This window comes from Rhamphochromis longiceps, linkage group LG15 (assembly GCF_057381845.1).
Source record: "Rhamphochromis longiceps isolate RC_006_pf linkage group LG15, R_longiceps_female_GT1.1, whole genome shotgun sequence".
Taxonomy (NCBI): Eukaryota; Metazoa; Chordata; class Actinopteri; order Cichliformes; family Cichlidae; genus Rhamphochromis; species Rhamphochromis longiceps.
Genome location: NC_140571.1, coordinates 10,030,286 through 10,047,174, shown reverse-complemented (window position 1 = coordinate 10,047,174; position 16,889 = coordinate 10,030,286). Strand labels below are relative to the sequence as shown.

Sequence of the window (16,889 nt, the reverse complement as noted above, 5' to 3'; positions counted from 1 at the left end):
AGAAAGTAGTCTTTCTTTGTAAAATTGCTATATCACCATGGATGAATTATGCTTAACTAATTGCCTTTGGTTAATAAGCATTTAAAACAGTTTGTCTTATAAAATTCAGTTGTGAATTGCAATAAAACGGGCATCTGCAGTAGTACACTCCAGATGTGCACGTGCATAAGATGTGACAGTTGTCAATCAACTCCATGATGCCTACAGCAGTTGTTTCATTAGTGGCAAGGAAGAGGTTTGCTTAGCAGCAGCGTGGTGCTAGATCGAGTCTGCAGTGCCTTCAAAGCAAAGCCAATGAGATATCCTCATCTCAAAAAAATAACTTCATGCTGTGTATCAACTGAGACTTGCATTATGCAGTTTAACTTTGTTTCCACCGGAGGGCAATAAACCATCTCAGATGACTTGTCTTCTAGCTCCAATCTAGTACTAAAGGGTTTTTCATTTACATGAAATTAAAATTAACTTAATAAAACTATTTCCCTGTTACTACTATCACACAGTACTCAGTTTACAGCTGTTACAAGGACTGTTATGCCAGGTTCTATTAGAAAAGGCTTACAGGAAAGTGTGCATTAACTAATTAATAGCCATGTTTTAAATCCACTGCAAAGGACAACACTATCCCACAGAGAGAGCTACTTAAAAACAGATCAAACTTTCTTAAATCCATCCAGCCTGTGAGCTGGTGCCGGACTGGTTTATAAGGTCACAAAAACCAGCAACCTTCTCCTGTAGTTCCTATGGAGACCTGGCTATAGTCCAGATATCGTGCTGAGCAACACAGCTGCTTCTGTAGAGGCCCAGCTTGATCACCAGTTTGATGAAATGCGTCCTAAGCTTGCCTTTGTTCACTGTTTGTAGGTGATGAGATGGAGAAGGGAGGGTTTTCTGAGGCCAGAGTGACCGTGGCAGCTCTGGATTTTTCTAAAGTTTGGAACTGACTGCTGGGAATAGTAGGAGGGTGAGAAGTATGAGAAAAAAGGCACAAGTCATACAGGACAGATAATCTCATTGTGGTGTGAAGTACATTATAAAGAAACTGCTGATGGAGAGTTTAGACAGTTAACTGTAGCTAAACTGGGAGATGTTTTCTAAAAACAAAAAATACATATTAATATAATTGCTGCAGTAATTTCCCAACTGTAAGAAAAAACCCATTTATTTAAAATATTTAAGGCTTAGAGTTTGAGCACCTTAATTTTTCTTCTTGATTGTTCCATTGGCTATTTTTCAAAGACAGGATGAAATCTTCACAATTAATAAACTGGAACATGGTCATTGTGTCTAAATTAATTTAATTTTTTTTTTCTTTTTTTTCTAACACAAAAATACAAATCAAATAGAAAATAAATAAAAGTAAAGTAAAAACAACAAAAGATCTACACCTCCAGAGCATTTAAAACCTAGCTTTGACCTCAACCTTCAAATGACAACGATATTTAGGCTACTAATTAAAAGGCAATGGTGAACAGCGCTCGTATCTTTCTACACTACAACTTCCATGAAGCAGTGGACTACAGGTTTGGAATAATAGAGCGCATGCGCGTTACCTGCTCGAGTAAATCGATGACCTCATGAGCAGCCCGGACCAACCAGTCGGTTGAATTCTCTGCCTGCCGTCTGCGCTGAATGTTTTTCTTGCGCTATACCTTTTCGAGCACATGAAGCGCTTACCAGAAAAAATGTTCACCGTAACGAGGTAAGCGGACTGTCCTCAGACAGAACTTTACCGTTAACAGCTAAACCATCAAACCGCCCGAGAACCCACACCGCCGGTTGGGCTGCGTTGTTGGTGGTGGTGGTTGTGACCTCCGTACCGGTGTGGCCGGTCAGTGCTACAGCCGTCGTTGACATGACTGCGGTGAATTTACTCGAGCTGTCTTTGTTGAATTTTCACTGATGCAGCTATTTACTCTGGAGCACGCGAGTATCCAAAAACCTCGCCCGGACAAGGTGAGAGTCCGGTACTATTTGCATGTGTTTTGCAAATTGCTTTTTGTTGTGTCGCCTCTACCTGTTTGTGGAGTTTATTAAAAAAGAAAAAGAAAGGGGGGGGGGGCTGTATAGGCTAGATAAACCCACTAAAGTTTGAAAAAGTAGGTCTAAAGAGGACCTTGGCAATTTCCTTAGTGGTTTTTGCCACGTTTTTATAATATCTCTTATAGTGTAACTTATTTTTTGGACAGGACAGTGGTGTTATAATCTATTAAAGAAAATAAAGGTTAATGTCTGAACTCTAACCTGTGCTCATAATTAACTACTGAACCTGTGTGACCAAAACTAAACTTACACCAACTCACATATCCACGTTTAAGAATCTAAATGGAAATTTTGGCTAATATTATTTAGATTTTTGGAAAATTGATTACAAGAAGGCCACCTTTACTATTTGGACAAATGAATCACAAATGAATTTTAATAAGCAGATCTTTATTGTGAACTTTGGCCAATGTGTACAGAGCTGGAAAGTAAGCCTGTCAGAGTCTTTAGGCACAAAGGTCCGTGCATGATAACGTTTAACTCTCTTTCATGTACATTAAGTTTTGATTTGAGTGCAGAGACATGTGAGTAAAGTACAAATATCCTTCAGAACGTTTCTTCCCTCTTACTGCCCAGCTCTAAGACTTTGCCTTTCCTGAGTTAATATTCACTTCTATCAAGTAAAATCACTCTTTTGAGAAGTCATGAAATCATAGGTCACAACACAGAGATTAGCACAAATCACCACGGTGGTAAGCTTATTCCCTGTTAGATGTTTATCAGAAAGGACTTACATTCCCGAGAATGAAAATGCTCTAAATCATTTTGGGGGGGGGGCTGTGTGTGCTTGTAATGGGCCGCTGCTGTCTTGTGAGACGGCTTACTGCTGTGGTGTGATCAGCAGACGTGTTTTCACTGTAAACACTGGAGAAGCCTTACATGATGTACCATGCTGTTATTTTGTCGACAGCATTAATGTGCAGACAGGGAGTCGGCTGGATACAGATGAGCATCAACAGGCCCTGACATTCAAATTACAAGGTTTTTTTTTTTTAAAGGGGCACTTTGCAAGTGATTAGTCTGTGTTGTAAGCACATGCTTTCCCAAGTGGGAATGTTTATCCAGTGGCTATGATATAATTGGGTAGTATTAACAAGCACAGATATATTGGTATTTGTGTAACTATACAGATTTGCAAATAGTGTCTAACTAAAATCACTTTGAGGCTTTTTGATTCAACTGTTTCTTGTGGTGAATCATCTCACCTGGCCACCTTAGACTGTGTTTACCTAATGTGCTTGTTGGGTCCTCTTGCCTGACTGATGAGCAAACACAACAGTGATGCATGCACCTTTACAAGCCTTGCTGCTCTGTGTGAGTTCAGTTTATCAGTTGCTGTTAGCAGCTATGTCAGGTCAGCTTTTGGTGATCAAAAGCACACCGAGTGGTGCATTATGACATGTTGTGATCCATCCCGATCTCATAGCAAAAACGTGAAATAGTCACTCAAAAGTAATCTATTTGATCATGTTCGTGGACATGTATTGTCACACTTTTAATGACATTTGGTACAACTCATTTCAATAGGAAGTACGTTTCATTTCTGCAGCACTTATGCTGTCCAGAATCATCAACAGGAACACATCTCTATGGAAACCAAGGAAACAAAACTTCATAACAAAGGGCAGCCATAATCGCTGTCTAAGTCTAACTCAATAGGTTTTATATCTTAAACCTACAATAAGTAAGTTACTTTTAATCCCTGAATAATAGGGCTGTGACTCCTTTTGTGATATATTTCAAGCTTTTCTGTTTTAATTTTGATTATTAAGACTGGCAGGTTATGGAAATTTAGAAATACAGAAATCTATACATGCAGATCATTACGTATGATCTGTATTTTAAGTTTAGTTTCAACTGTAATTTACTCAAACTTAGTTCATTACACAGAACCACAATCATGGGGAAGAATCATGCTAACACCTTTTCATATGAATGTTTATCTTTTTGAATTAAATCACAGAGCAAGTGAACTTTTTTTGTAACTGTTTTAATTTGAGTTTCACAAGAAAATAAAAGTAGGAAAATTGTATCCATAATGATGATTCAGTAGACTAAAAGATGTGTCTACTTTATGAAATACCTTGAGAGTTATGCCTTCTCCAGACGTGCGCAGAATTCAGTCACTGCAACTGCAGTTGTGCTGTTTTTGTTGGCAGTGGTCAAATGTTGATGTTTCATGTCATCCTCCTGTTGTCACAGACGCAAACACACTGCCGTGCTGTTGGAAACAGACTTTGACAAAAGCTGTCCCTGGTGAAATCGACTGTGCCATTGTGAATGTCGGTTATAGTTGGCAGCAATCGGACTTATGTTCTCTGTCCTTAAATTTCCTCATTAGTGCTCTGAGACCAGCAGAGCATTATCAATGTGCAAGTAAATGAATAAAATCATGCTTGTCTCAGCCCAGATATGCCTCTAATTTTCACCAACTGGATGTAAAAGTACAGAATTAATAGAGATGTGAATAGCACAAGTATCTGATAATGTATGAAATGGAATGTGACAGTTTTGTCATGCTGTATTAAAAACTGGGAAAGCGTTTGCTTCAGTTTGTGCTCTACAGAGCAAACTATCAACATTGAGTGTGCCAACCCACAAACTGCAGTGGTGTATTTTATCTGCTTTTCTGTCTGTCAACACACACACACACACACACACACACACACACACACACGGATGGAGAACTAGGCTAATGAACTGAGTGTTACGTTTCACAAGACTGTCTACATAGCAGCTGGGTGGGGGGACCTCCCTGGGAAGCTCACATTAAGTACTAAGGGTGGAAGAGTAACTGACAGTCCTGACAACAAGGATGGGGGAAGTGTAGACTAATCATTTTCTTCAATGCTGGGTGTCATTCAGGAGTGGCTCTGGCACAGCTGAGCACCTGAGGCCACCATGTGTGCGTGAAAGTGCATGTGCATCCTTTAAGGAAGGATATGAATGATATTCTGTGAAGTAGTTACTATAAATCATGGCATCTGGGAACTGGTTTAACTTTTTCCCATACACTACATTAAATGTACTGTAATGTCTAATAGCCTTAGTTAAGCTTTTAAAAGATAATTATTTACTGGAATAGTCAAAGTGACTCTCACAGTTACTGCAAGCAAGGTAGAAAGTAGCAAATCCAGTTAGCACATACCATAGATGGTTGACTTTGTTTGACTCATGCTAAATGTTTCACATCCTAATTCCCTCCCTGTACTGTTTCCACAAGGGTTGGGCAGTCTGACTGCAACTGTGAGAAAACAGAAATCCATCTGCTTTCGGTGAATTCCGCTGTCATTACTTCATGGGATTAGTGAATTGGTGGGGTTAGGTTAATTGGTGATTCTAAATTGCTTATAGGTATGAATGTGAGTGTGAATGGTTGTCTGTCTCTTTGTGTCAGCCCTGTGACAGACTGACGATCTGTCCAGGGTGTACCCTATGGTTGCTGGAATAGGCTCCACCCCACCACCCTCACTCATCATGTTGATTTTATTACCACACCTACTTCATAGGGGAAAATTTGAATTTTAAGTTGATCTCCTGTTTTTTGGTTTTTAAAATTGCATTGTTGAAAACTGGAATAATAATTGTATGTTGTATTTTCGCATTTTGCTGATCTCCACTGGTCTAATCAGTTCCATCAACTGGGCGGAGCATGAATGAAGAAGCCAAGTTTCTGGTTTAATATTTGACGGATTTTTATTGACGAAGTGACCTAAAAGTCTTTCCTTAATTGGTTCCTCTGGGTAATTATGGTTCCTGCTCTTCCTGTTGGTGCTAGTGCATCATGCTCTTAGATCAAGCTCTCTCTGTTTGACATGTCGTGGATCCTGTGGGATATATGTGGACCTGCAGCACTCTGCTCTCCCATCACAACAATAGGCCTGTATGACTGTTTGAATGTGCCATTCTTTGTGTGGTGTGCTTCACTTGGGCCAGACAATGGCTTCATTTAGCATCCCTTCTCTTTTTGAGGCCTGCTCTGTCACCATGACACCCCTGCCATGCCACACCCTGCCCCCAGTCTGGTTTAGCTTTGCACTTGTTTTCTCTCTTAGGACAGCTGGGCTTAGACAGCCATTGTTGGCCACACCCGAGACCCAACCTCACGTTTTCAGGATTGTTGCTCTGTGGCCATGTGTTCACAGCTTGCTATAGTTTTTGAACTTGAGAATAAACTAAGGCTGCCCTCAAGGTTGGTGCAGACCTGTTAAAATTATCTAACAAAGAAAATCAAACACAGAAATAAATCTATGATTGAATGGTTTCCTGCAATGCTTTATGCTAGAGGTTAGAAAACAAAGATCACCTCTGCCAACAAGGATTGTGGTGTTGCAGTATAACTGTGACGTTTAAAAATAATATCTATATAAAGTTTTTGCCTGTTACTTTCTAGTTGGCACTTTAGCAGAGTTGATCATGGTATTGCATAGCCAGTTATATTTATTCTTTTAAGTTTCTACAGATATTGCAATAATATTGTGATAGTGAATTATTTTGTTTATTAAAGTTGGCAGTAAAAAATCTGATATTGTTACAGCCCTTACTAAAAAGGGCTGTAACACGACCTCATTGACACTTGACCTTTGAGATTGTCCATAGTTGAAAGGGCAGTACACCCTGTTTCTAGCTCAGCCTCTCAGCTGCAGCAGATTTTTCGTTAATGTGTTTCAGGCTGACACACTTTGGACTTCATGGTAAGTAATGGATCCCTCATGGAAAGTCATTCAGTTTTATTAGCAATGAAAAATGCATCACAGCTACATAATGTAAGGTGGATCAATAACAGCAGTCACTGCAGGTGTCTCAAACTGTCATGTTTTACTTGCTGTTATTACATTTAGAATAAGAATATAAATTCTGAAGATTATTAGCCTCCATCTGCTGAATGCAGTGTAAATATTGGGCATGGTGAGTTCGTCCAAAGCCCTTTATAGTCACTGATTTTTGCAGCACAAATTATCTCCAAAGAGCAGCTTCCCTCAGAGAAACCAGCCTTGATCTAGAGTTTTGTGCTTCTATAACTAGAACTGGGTGACCTATGAAATTATATTTTGGGCTGATCTGAACGTGTTGCAGTTGTGCCCTGGAGAACACAGTACAAGCTGTGCTACTTCTGGCTTCCTTTTTGAGATTTAAAGAGATAAAGACTTTACGATTATGATACCTGCAATGTTGATGTTTACACGCTGATGGATGCAACCTTCTTATTGCAGTCTGACCAGAGGAATGTGGAAACATTTGTTTTAAAAGTGAGGTTGAAGTTCTGTACTGCAAATTTCATCCACAAGAAGGAGATCACACCAACTTTAATAGAATATAACAAACTGTTCTATGACTAAAATTAACATTTGTGATGTAGTTTTTCTGGGTAAAGGGTCTGTAATTTGAAATAATTGTCTCGGGGTGTATGGTATGTCACATGATGGAGACTAAATTAGCTTTTTTTGGTTCATGCTGAAGTCTCAGAATCACTTAAACTTTTCATCTTGTGTATTTTTCTAATTATATAATAGTACTGCTTTGCTTTTGGAGTTCAGTTGTAGTTAAGTTAGAAAATGACTGTTCTCTTGCCAGGCTGAAAGAAATAAGTCAAACCTCAGATTATCATGACAATGAGCTTCAAAATTAATCAAATGTGTGTCTCAGCCACAAGATGTGGAAAGAGTATATCCACGGTCGAGTTCAAACAAAGGCAGCATGCAGTCCTGTTCTCTGTATATGTGTGTGTCTGTGGGGGAGTCCTTTATAAGCACGATGTTGGTTGGGAGGGTAGGGTGGATTTTATAGGCCAGGAGGGATTCACGTTTCAGCCCATGCTCGCCTCTCTCTTTTGTCTAGGTCACGTTAATAATGCTAACTCCCAAAAGCAGAGATGTGTTAAAATTAGAATTCTGTATGAGTGTGCAGTTTTGTCAGAGAGTAAGCAACCGGTTGGATGCCAGCATTTTGTCTGACAGCAAATTCAATCAGTTCAGGTTGCAGCTTGAAGTTCTGCTAATAGCTGTTCAGTCCCTGAAAGCTGACGTGCATTTAGCATATCAAAGTGAATCATATCACACACTATGATGCAGCTTTGTTTCTTGCACAAACAGGTCTTGTTCTCTAGCGTTTCACCATCAAGTATTAATAGTCACAGCATTTCTTTAATGTTCTAACTTATAAATCATTGTAAATGATGAATGTCTACAGCTGGAAAAGGTGATTGATGTAGGTCCTGGAATTTCTCAGGGTGTGGACTCTATCTAAAAGTAGCAAAATATTAGGCTTGTTTTTATATTTGTCTTAGACAAACCCCAGCAACAATGCTGTTACCTCATGAAACTGAATTTCAAGCCTTTGGGATACATATTCAGTTTCCCATTTTACAAACAACGTGGATTTGCACATTATGCTGTTTTTCCTGTTTTCATTTCTTCAATGGATGAGGTCAGATGCCAACTTGTTTAAATCTTCCCCAGACACAAACCAAAGCATGTGTGACAGGCTTTGAAACAGCAGACAGATATCAGATTCAGCCCCAGATTGTGCCAGAGCATGGCATGCTTTATCCTGCTCTTAAAATACTGCCCTACCCCTCCAGAAAGCAACACTCAAGTTTGAACAAGTTATCAAGCAAGAGAACAACGGGAGAAGAATGTTTGGGCTATGCCATTTATCTTTCTGTTATGCTGGATGATGTAACTTTATCAGTTTAGACGTTTAAACTCAGGAAAGGATTAAGACTCTGCCGTTGTTAGCTTCTTTTGGCCTGATCATGGATGGACTTCACATGATCTGCAAACTATCACTGCCTCGATTCAGGATAATCCTCATAATAATTTATGTGATGGAAAAAAATGTCTCCTTTGTTGCATTAATGCCTCTTAAGCTGAGATGTTGTTGGTATATTTGACATAATGTAATTTCCAGTTAATTGAGTTGGCATGTCAAGAGCCAGTAATGTTAGTCATGCACATTCTTATTGAATTAGAAGTATTTGCAATTGTTTTATTTTTAAAAGTTCCTTTGTTTCTTTGTTGTGATGCATATTAAAACTTTTGACAAATTACAATCATATGAGCTTAAATTAGTCAGAGCATGGTCATAGATTCATAAAATATTTCCAGAAACAGTATTCAAAGATTCTTTGTTGTTAATAGATAGTCACTTAACAAAATTCTGTGCAGTAGTTCAATATACACAATAGGGAAATGGTATATACAATAGAGAAACGTTTAAACGGAAGTACTGTATTATGAGTTGTGAAGTTTAGTCTTTTAAAGCATGAGGTGTGTATGTTTTTGTATAGAGTTCACAGGTATGTGAACCACCTCAGTCTGGGGGTTCTTGTTTTTATGGTCAGAACTAACAAAATACACACAAACCACTAAAGAGCTTATAGCACCGAGTCGCTACACACAAAAGTACATGCAGACTAATATGAAACGTCTTTCTATATAAAAGATAATCAGAGGATCTTCTTTGTTACTTCTGGGAAAAGAAGGCATCCTGATTTTCCTTGAAAAAGATTTCAGGCTGCTGCTCGAACAAGCAGGATTCCCAAAATATAACACATCTGTGTGATAACAGCAGTGTACAGAAGTGATGAAAACAGCCATGTAGTCAGATGAAACCGGTTAACGGTTAAAAATGTTCTTGAGCAGTGATAGTTTTACAGCTGCTTGTTTCAGTGTTGTAGCCACAAATCTGGCTAGTAATTCAAGGCTTTTAAATCTCCTTTTTCTTTTTTTTTCTTTTTTTTTTTTCTCTAAGCAAAATTGCAGTAGTGTTAGCATAGCATATATATCTACTCAACAATCATTCAGTTGTACTGCTTCCCTGAGCACAGTGTTGTTTTCCAGGAGTTTGCGTTGTGCAGCTGATAGCTGTGACGCCACAGGGCAAAGGCTGTCAGGTCAGTCCTGTTAAACAGCAGGTGGCCTTGTTAACGTCCACAAACATCTTTTTTTTTTTTCTGCTGTTTATATTTTGGCTTCATTTTTTTTTTCTTTACAAGACCCAGCTCTGAGGAGAAGCTTCTCCAAAATATTTCCTAGTTTTAGTTTATTGTTGTAGCATCTAGTTCTCTGGTTGTTTTCCCCCTACTGTTATCATGGCACACTTTAAGGTAAGCAGCTTTGTAACTTAGCCATCCTGTCGTGCAAGATGGCCATCTACTGTATGGTGGCTTAGTTTTACTTCAGACTTTGCCTCTGTGCCAGTGAATTAGTCATGCGTCCTGCTGGCATTAAGCCAGTCTCACATCCGTGTTAATGGCCATAGAGGAGACTCAGACTTTGAACCTTTTCTCATGGATTTTCGCCTGGTCATGTGTGACACACACTAATGGACCCATGTGCTTTGAAGCTGTCTTCACCCACGGAGCAGACTGGATACTGATTAGATTATGCTGGATTATCATTACTTTGTTTGATTTGATTTGTTTACTTATATTTTACCTCTACAGTAATATTCAGTGCACTGGGCTGCCTCCGCTGCCTTATCTCTCTGCACGAAAACTTAACCACTGATTTCTCAGCGCAGTGCCAACATCTGGAGGGATCAGCAAGTTAAGCCATGGCCTTTTAACCCTCAAGTTCAGTCAATCCATTACAAGCACGATCACTGCAGCTGCACCATTTCACGTCATAATATTTTTGCAGCAGTGTCTTCCACTTCTTCCTGGAAGACTTTTTTTTTTTTTTCGTTGCTTTGCTGTAGCCATAAATTCTCCAGGTTTGCCTAAATAAAGATGTTATTTTACAGTTTGAGGGCAGTAGAGGTAAAAAGGTTCAGAAAGTACCCTACGTGTAGTTTAGTTTTGATACAAATCCACACTAAATATAAGATTAGGGACTGTTTCATGGCTGAAAGATAGCTTTGTTTTTTATTAGATAAATGAGCAAGGAAACAACTTGAAGATAACAAGTACTTTGTCAAAAGTCCATTGAAGCTTTAATATGAGTGAGAACATCTTGAACTCCTGGTCCTCTTACTGGCTTTTTCCAGAACTTACATTTCAATTCACTTATCTCAACAAACTCCACAGAGAGAAACTTTGGGATTGAGTTGAATGGGCCATGAAAGGCTACAGGAAATAAAAGCTCTGTCTTAACAAGTACGTCATGATGTATAAATGGAAAAACACCAATCTCTATGCTTTTTCCAGTTTGCTACATGTATCCTCTTTTAGATGCACTTTCACATTTTTTCTTTTTTTTTGTCTTATTTCAGAAATACAACTCCATTCTTCATGTCGAAAGTGTTGTATCCAGCTGCTTGGCTGCGTTCTGCAGATTAGTAGATGTAGAAGGTTATGCGGGCCTTCTGAGATGGACCTGGTTGAGGGAGTAATTACAAGCTTTCCAAAGGGTGGAAGGGACCAGTAAGACCCTTTTTAATCCTGGCATTTAATTTTGTGAATGTTAGGAGGGTCTCCTGCAAGGGAAGGGCTGCATGGTTGGAATTTATAGATATAGCTCCACCCTGAATGAAACACATGCACACGGTGAAGCGCTGTAGCCTTCCACCACATGATACGAGCCATAATATTACGTTCCCCCTTCACACATTCCTTTGCAGTAGTTGGAGAAAGTGTTTTTTTTATTTAGCGGCTGTCAGTCATGATTCAGCTCAGACATCCTTATTATTACTGTGCAGCTGAACCTTGGGTTTATTTTTTTGCACGTAAGGGTGTGTGTGTGTGTGTGTGTGTGTGTGTGTGTGTGTGTGTGTGTGTGTGTGTGTGTGTGTAAATTTTTTTATTTTTTTTTTTATCTTAATTTGTGTGTGCTTTTGACTGGCTCCAATGATTCACACTGTTATCTGAACAATAAGCTATTAAGTTATTTTTTACATTACCATCACAGCTGTACTTTTCTGCAGCCAATCAGGTTTCTTGTTTCACAGCTGATGTGTTGCACATTGATATTCAAGCTTCAGCAGCTTGAATATCTATATATATATTAGAGATGGACCGATCCGATATTACGTATCGGTATCGGTCCGATACTGACCTAAATTACTGGATCGGATATCGGAGAAAAATAAAAAAATGTAATCCGATCCATTAAATATCACGAAAGCACCTCACAAAACTTGCAACACGCCGTAACTCACCTCAGAACGTTAGCACGTCAGAGCAGTATGCATCACGTGATAGAGCGGCTGTGGCATGCGGGACCTGTCGGTGGTCTGGATAGCATTTGGAGCTTCGCTAGCAACCCAGCATTTCATCTCCGACAAAGTTATCCCGAGAGAAGTAAAGCAAGTGTGTAAGTCCATCTCTGAATGTTTGTAAAGCATTCCTGCGTTAAGCTTAACAAGCGACTGCCTCTCCTGCTGCTACTTCAATCATGAAACTGCTTAACGATCAGCTGATCGGCTTTTCTGTTGCGAGTCCGTGTCTCTAGTTTGCTTTTGGCCCACTTTGCACCAGAAAGAGGAAACCAGCGGCTGAACAACAGCAGCACGTTTAAGCTTGATCAGCTGTTGTTAGAATGTATTTAATATTACTTTCTACTCGAGGATCTTTTTCTACGTAGCTGACGCTGGTAACTGTGCAGGGGCGGATCTAGCAAAGTTTAGCCAGGGGGGCCGATAGGGCATTAACAGGGAAAGGGGGCACAAAGACATACTTTTCTTTCTTATTCTCATTTAAAATGTCTAGCTTTTAATAAATAATTATCTGACACCCAAAGTTTTAATTTGATGTAAAATGAATAGAAGTCAATTACTGTATATAGTAACTATTAAGTCTAATATATATACCCTAGTAAGCTATAGTACTTTTTCCTTTGGGAAGGTACCATCTGTGCAGTCTGCAATTTTGTTGAAGAAAGATGTTGAATCTATTTAATATTTCTTGAAAAATAATTGATTTCTGTGCATTTTTTTTTCCACACTGCATCAAATTAAGGTTGATTACGTCGATTAAGCATCATGAGGTGGAGCGTGAGGGGTGGTTCCCTATTTTTTATTTATTTATTTTTGTTGTTGCTGGGAGTTGGAACCCTATTAGTTAGGTTGCTTAATATTTATGCTAAGTACTCTTTAAAATACCAGAATAGGGAGGATGGTGTAGGTTTAAGTTTATTAGATTGATCAGTATTGCTGAACTATGAAATATTTTTTTTTTGCATACAGGTATAACAGAATAGCTTTAGTGTAGTTGTTGTTTTAAACTTGAGTATGAACTTATACAAAATGCAGCAAGATATTTAAAAAACAGTTTTGTTGATTTAAAAAACACTATATCGGATTCATATCGGTATCGGCAGATATCCAAATTTATGATATCGGTATCGGACATAAAAAAGTGGTATCGTGCCATCTCTAATATATATATATATATATATATATATATATATATATATATATATATATATATATATATAAGTTAGTTAGTAGCCATAATATGTACTTTTGTTTGTTGGAAGTCATAAAACAGGGTAAAGTTTAACTCTGTGCTTAAATGATTAATGATTAACAGAAAGGTTCAGTGGAGTTGCTGCCAGAGGATGGCTGTTCCTGATAATTCTTAACCTGCAGGTGTAATGATGCAAAACCCTCACGCTAGTGCTGTCATAGATTGTCATTCAAGCATGCACATGCTGCAAGATGAGCAGTCTACCAAAGAGAAAAACTACTTGTTAGTGACACACCGTTTTATCCATGATAGTTTAAGCTCATTTTTCCAGACTCTCCTCATCCACATTATTCTATTGTTGTCTCATTATCCTAAATGTTCAGATTGCAGGTAGAAGTAAGGATGGTAGGACATAAAAATCTTTATTTTATAAACTTTTCTGGATTTCCTTTTTAAAGAGGAGTTCATAAAAATGCTACACATGAAAGAAAGCTACACAGTCTTTCTTCATAGATTCTAGTTTAACAGAAATGCAGGAGAGTAATACCGAATGTTACTAAAAACATTGCCATCCTCAGTACACCAAACATTGGCCGTTACACGTGGTGCACACGAGGTCAACAAAACATTGGTCCTGGCTTTTTATCGACACAGCAGATCCATCCCATCAGAACAGGAGCCGTCCATGGGAACCGGACCTGTCTGTTGTTCCAGCTGCACGGCATTCTTTTCAGAGGCAGCTACCCAGCACTGTACAGCTTCCACTGTTATCCATTCATGACTGCACCGGCGCGGCCTGCCACTGATGTCTGTTACCCCAGCCCTGTAGAGATAAACTGTTTCACACAAGCCCAGCTATGTGGATCAACAATGCAAACTCAGACGTGGAACTATAAAGTCCGCAGTGAGAAAGTTGAAGGGCTTCAAAAGATAACGTTTTCTATCATCTAGCCGTAACATGTGACTGGATCAGAGATCTAAAAGCTGCAGACGGCTTTACATGCTGGCATGTCCAGATGAGAGGGAAAGGCAGCTGCTGGAAAGCTGAACTTTTGAAAACCCTGAAATCAGGGAAAGTGACATTACTAAACTCTGACGAAGACGGGCAACATTTTTAAAGCTTGCTTGCAGCTGTCAAGGTTTAAATGTTGCTTTTAGGTTTGATGTGCGACTTCCTTTTGGCAGGGGTGTGTTTAGAATCAGTTTTCTTGGCAAGCAGAGTAAATTCATAGTCTCGGTTATAGTTTCACTTACAGAGCATATAATACTCCTGTGTTTCTGCCATATTTCTACTTATGGAGATTCAAAATGGTGTTGAATAACATAATATACAACAAAAGCACCGAGAGATTTCACTCTCATGAAGCGGCTTGGTAATGCTTCACTCACCTGTTTTGTTTTGTAACGAACAAAAGTTAATAAGTAGGGGAGAGCGTGCTGGTGTGGTGGTTGCCTTGATTCCACTGTTTGGTGGGTTCTTTCTGTGTAGAGTTTGCATGTTCTCTGTGTGCTTGTGTGGGTTCTCCCAAAGTACTCTAGCTTCCTTCCACATTGGATAAGAAGAAAATAAATGGATGAATGGATAGATGTTACTGACTGATGACACTTAATTTGTCTACACCTGCATGGAACCGGGTGTCTAAATCAGGTAGATAATTTTCTCTTATGAGAACATGTCTGATTTTGTTACCTTCACCATTGAAGAAAACAGATGGACAAAATAGTCATTAGTACAGATGACATGTTTTCAAACATTACGTCAGAGGTGAATCAACACGCCACAGTAAATTTTCATATTGCGACATCATATGCTTATTGCTGTTGGTTTGGAACATTTGATTCTATTTAAACAAAGCTTAGAGTGAGTGTCCCTTATGCGGGGAGGAAAAAAAAGCAGTGTTATTTTATCTGAGATCATTTTATGTCTTTGATCCAAAGACTGTGTATAAAAATAGACGTGGTCACTGTGATTCGGTTTGTGGACTACCATTCTGAAGCCTCGAGTTGCGCAATTTGGCTGAAGCCATCTTGTTTTTGTTAAAACCAGATGTCACAAGCACAGGTTGGATCGTAGTGAGTAATCGAGAACACTACACACCCATACGGTAGTGGTGTCAATCAGTAGGGAGCCACACCCTAGCACATACGTAGGTTTATTGTCTGTTGTTCTAAATGGAATTTCATTTACATAAAGTTTGAAACTAGTGATTTGGAGCATAAATTTCATAAGTGAATAAGTGTTTCTTTGCGTCATAAGTGAGCAGTACGGTCATTTTATCATATAAATGTGTGCAATCAGACTTCTTTTTGCAAGCAGAGATCATCAGTATCAGAGGAGAATCATAATTAAAATGTCAAAACAATCAAGATGATGCTGTTCTACATGTTTCACAAAAGTCTTTTTTTTAATACTTAAGAAATTTGTCAGTCACTTTGTAATAGAGTTTTCTATTAAGACTTCAAATTTTTCTGACTTCACTGATGGCTGACTATTACTTGTTTACGTTAGTGAAGGTAAAATTCCTGTCACACTGTGTTCTGACTGTATGTGCAATTGATTGTAATTTCATGAAAGTCATTCTCAGAAAATTCCATATGCAATTTTATTACTTTGGTGTCTGAAAAAAAAAAAAGTCACAGTGTTGCAATTCAGGAATGTTTATGGATGCTGGATTTTGTTAAGCAGTAATTAGCTGAGATGCACTCATGATACATGTGCAGTAAATCATGTGGGAGTGTCTGACATTGTTTAGATTAAAATTCTTTGGGATGTTATCACCGTTTCGAGACTGCAGTGTTGCATATTCTGAAGGTGTTTTATTAAACACAGGACTTCAGAATAATGATGAGAAGCAGTTCAGCTCTTCTGCTTTCTTTCGTTTGGACATTGGTTTGGACATTGCTTCATTCCTCCAGCATCCCTGGCACACGTGAATAGCATCCTTCTTCTCTCCCTGTCACACATTTCCACCACACAGCCTTCTTTTCTTCCTACAGCTCTTCAAACAAGCCCTCTTCAAGCAAACCCTTCAAGAAGTTGTTCACAGCCGGTAGGGGTGGGGGGGTGGGGAAGCAAGCTGGGCGGTGGCCACGGCCCTCCTGTATCCTATTAGGACTAGGAGTGTTGAAAAGGGGTGTGGCCTGGAGCCAGTAACATCTGTGCCTCTCCCCTCTGCCCCCACGGCATTCTGCAGAGAAAGGCAGAGAGAAGGAGGCTAGGGAGGGAGAGAATACGAAAGAAGTACTCGCCAGCCAGCTGGCTGTGTGCATGATCTCAAGCAGCAGTTCGTTCTATGTACGGCGAGTTTATCCCTTGTTTGCCCTGCAGCCATCACAGAAACACATCCTCAACCTAACTGGGATTTTCCTTTGACAGCCTCTGAGAAGGTGCTTATTAGCCACTTAAACCTCATCCAGATGACTTTGAACCTGCGTGGACTACATACCTTGTGCAGGAAATGCTCCACTGCATGCTGTGTACAGGCATAGTTTTTTCTGT

General features: G+C 39.2%; 1 protein-coding gene across 5 annotated transcripts in view; it reads left to right on the top strand.

Annotated features, from left to right (window-relative positions):
- The first annotated feature begins 1,568 nt into the window (after positions 1 to 1,568).
- daam1b (dishevelled associated activator of morphogenesis 1b) overlaps positions 1,569 to 16,889 on the top strand; it is a 48,363-nt gene continuing 33,042 nt past the window's right edge. For 2 of the 5 annotated variants that reach the window (XM_085382156.1, XM_085382152.1), the window contains exon 1: positions 1,569 to 1,702. The gene's annotated coding sequence lies outside the window, so the exon portion shown is untranslated. The other 3 variants (XM_085382154.1, XM_085382155.1, XM_085382153.1) reach the window with 3 other exon arrangements.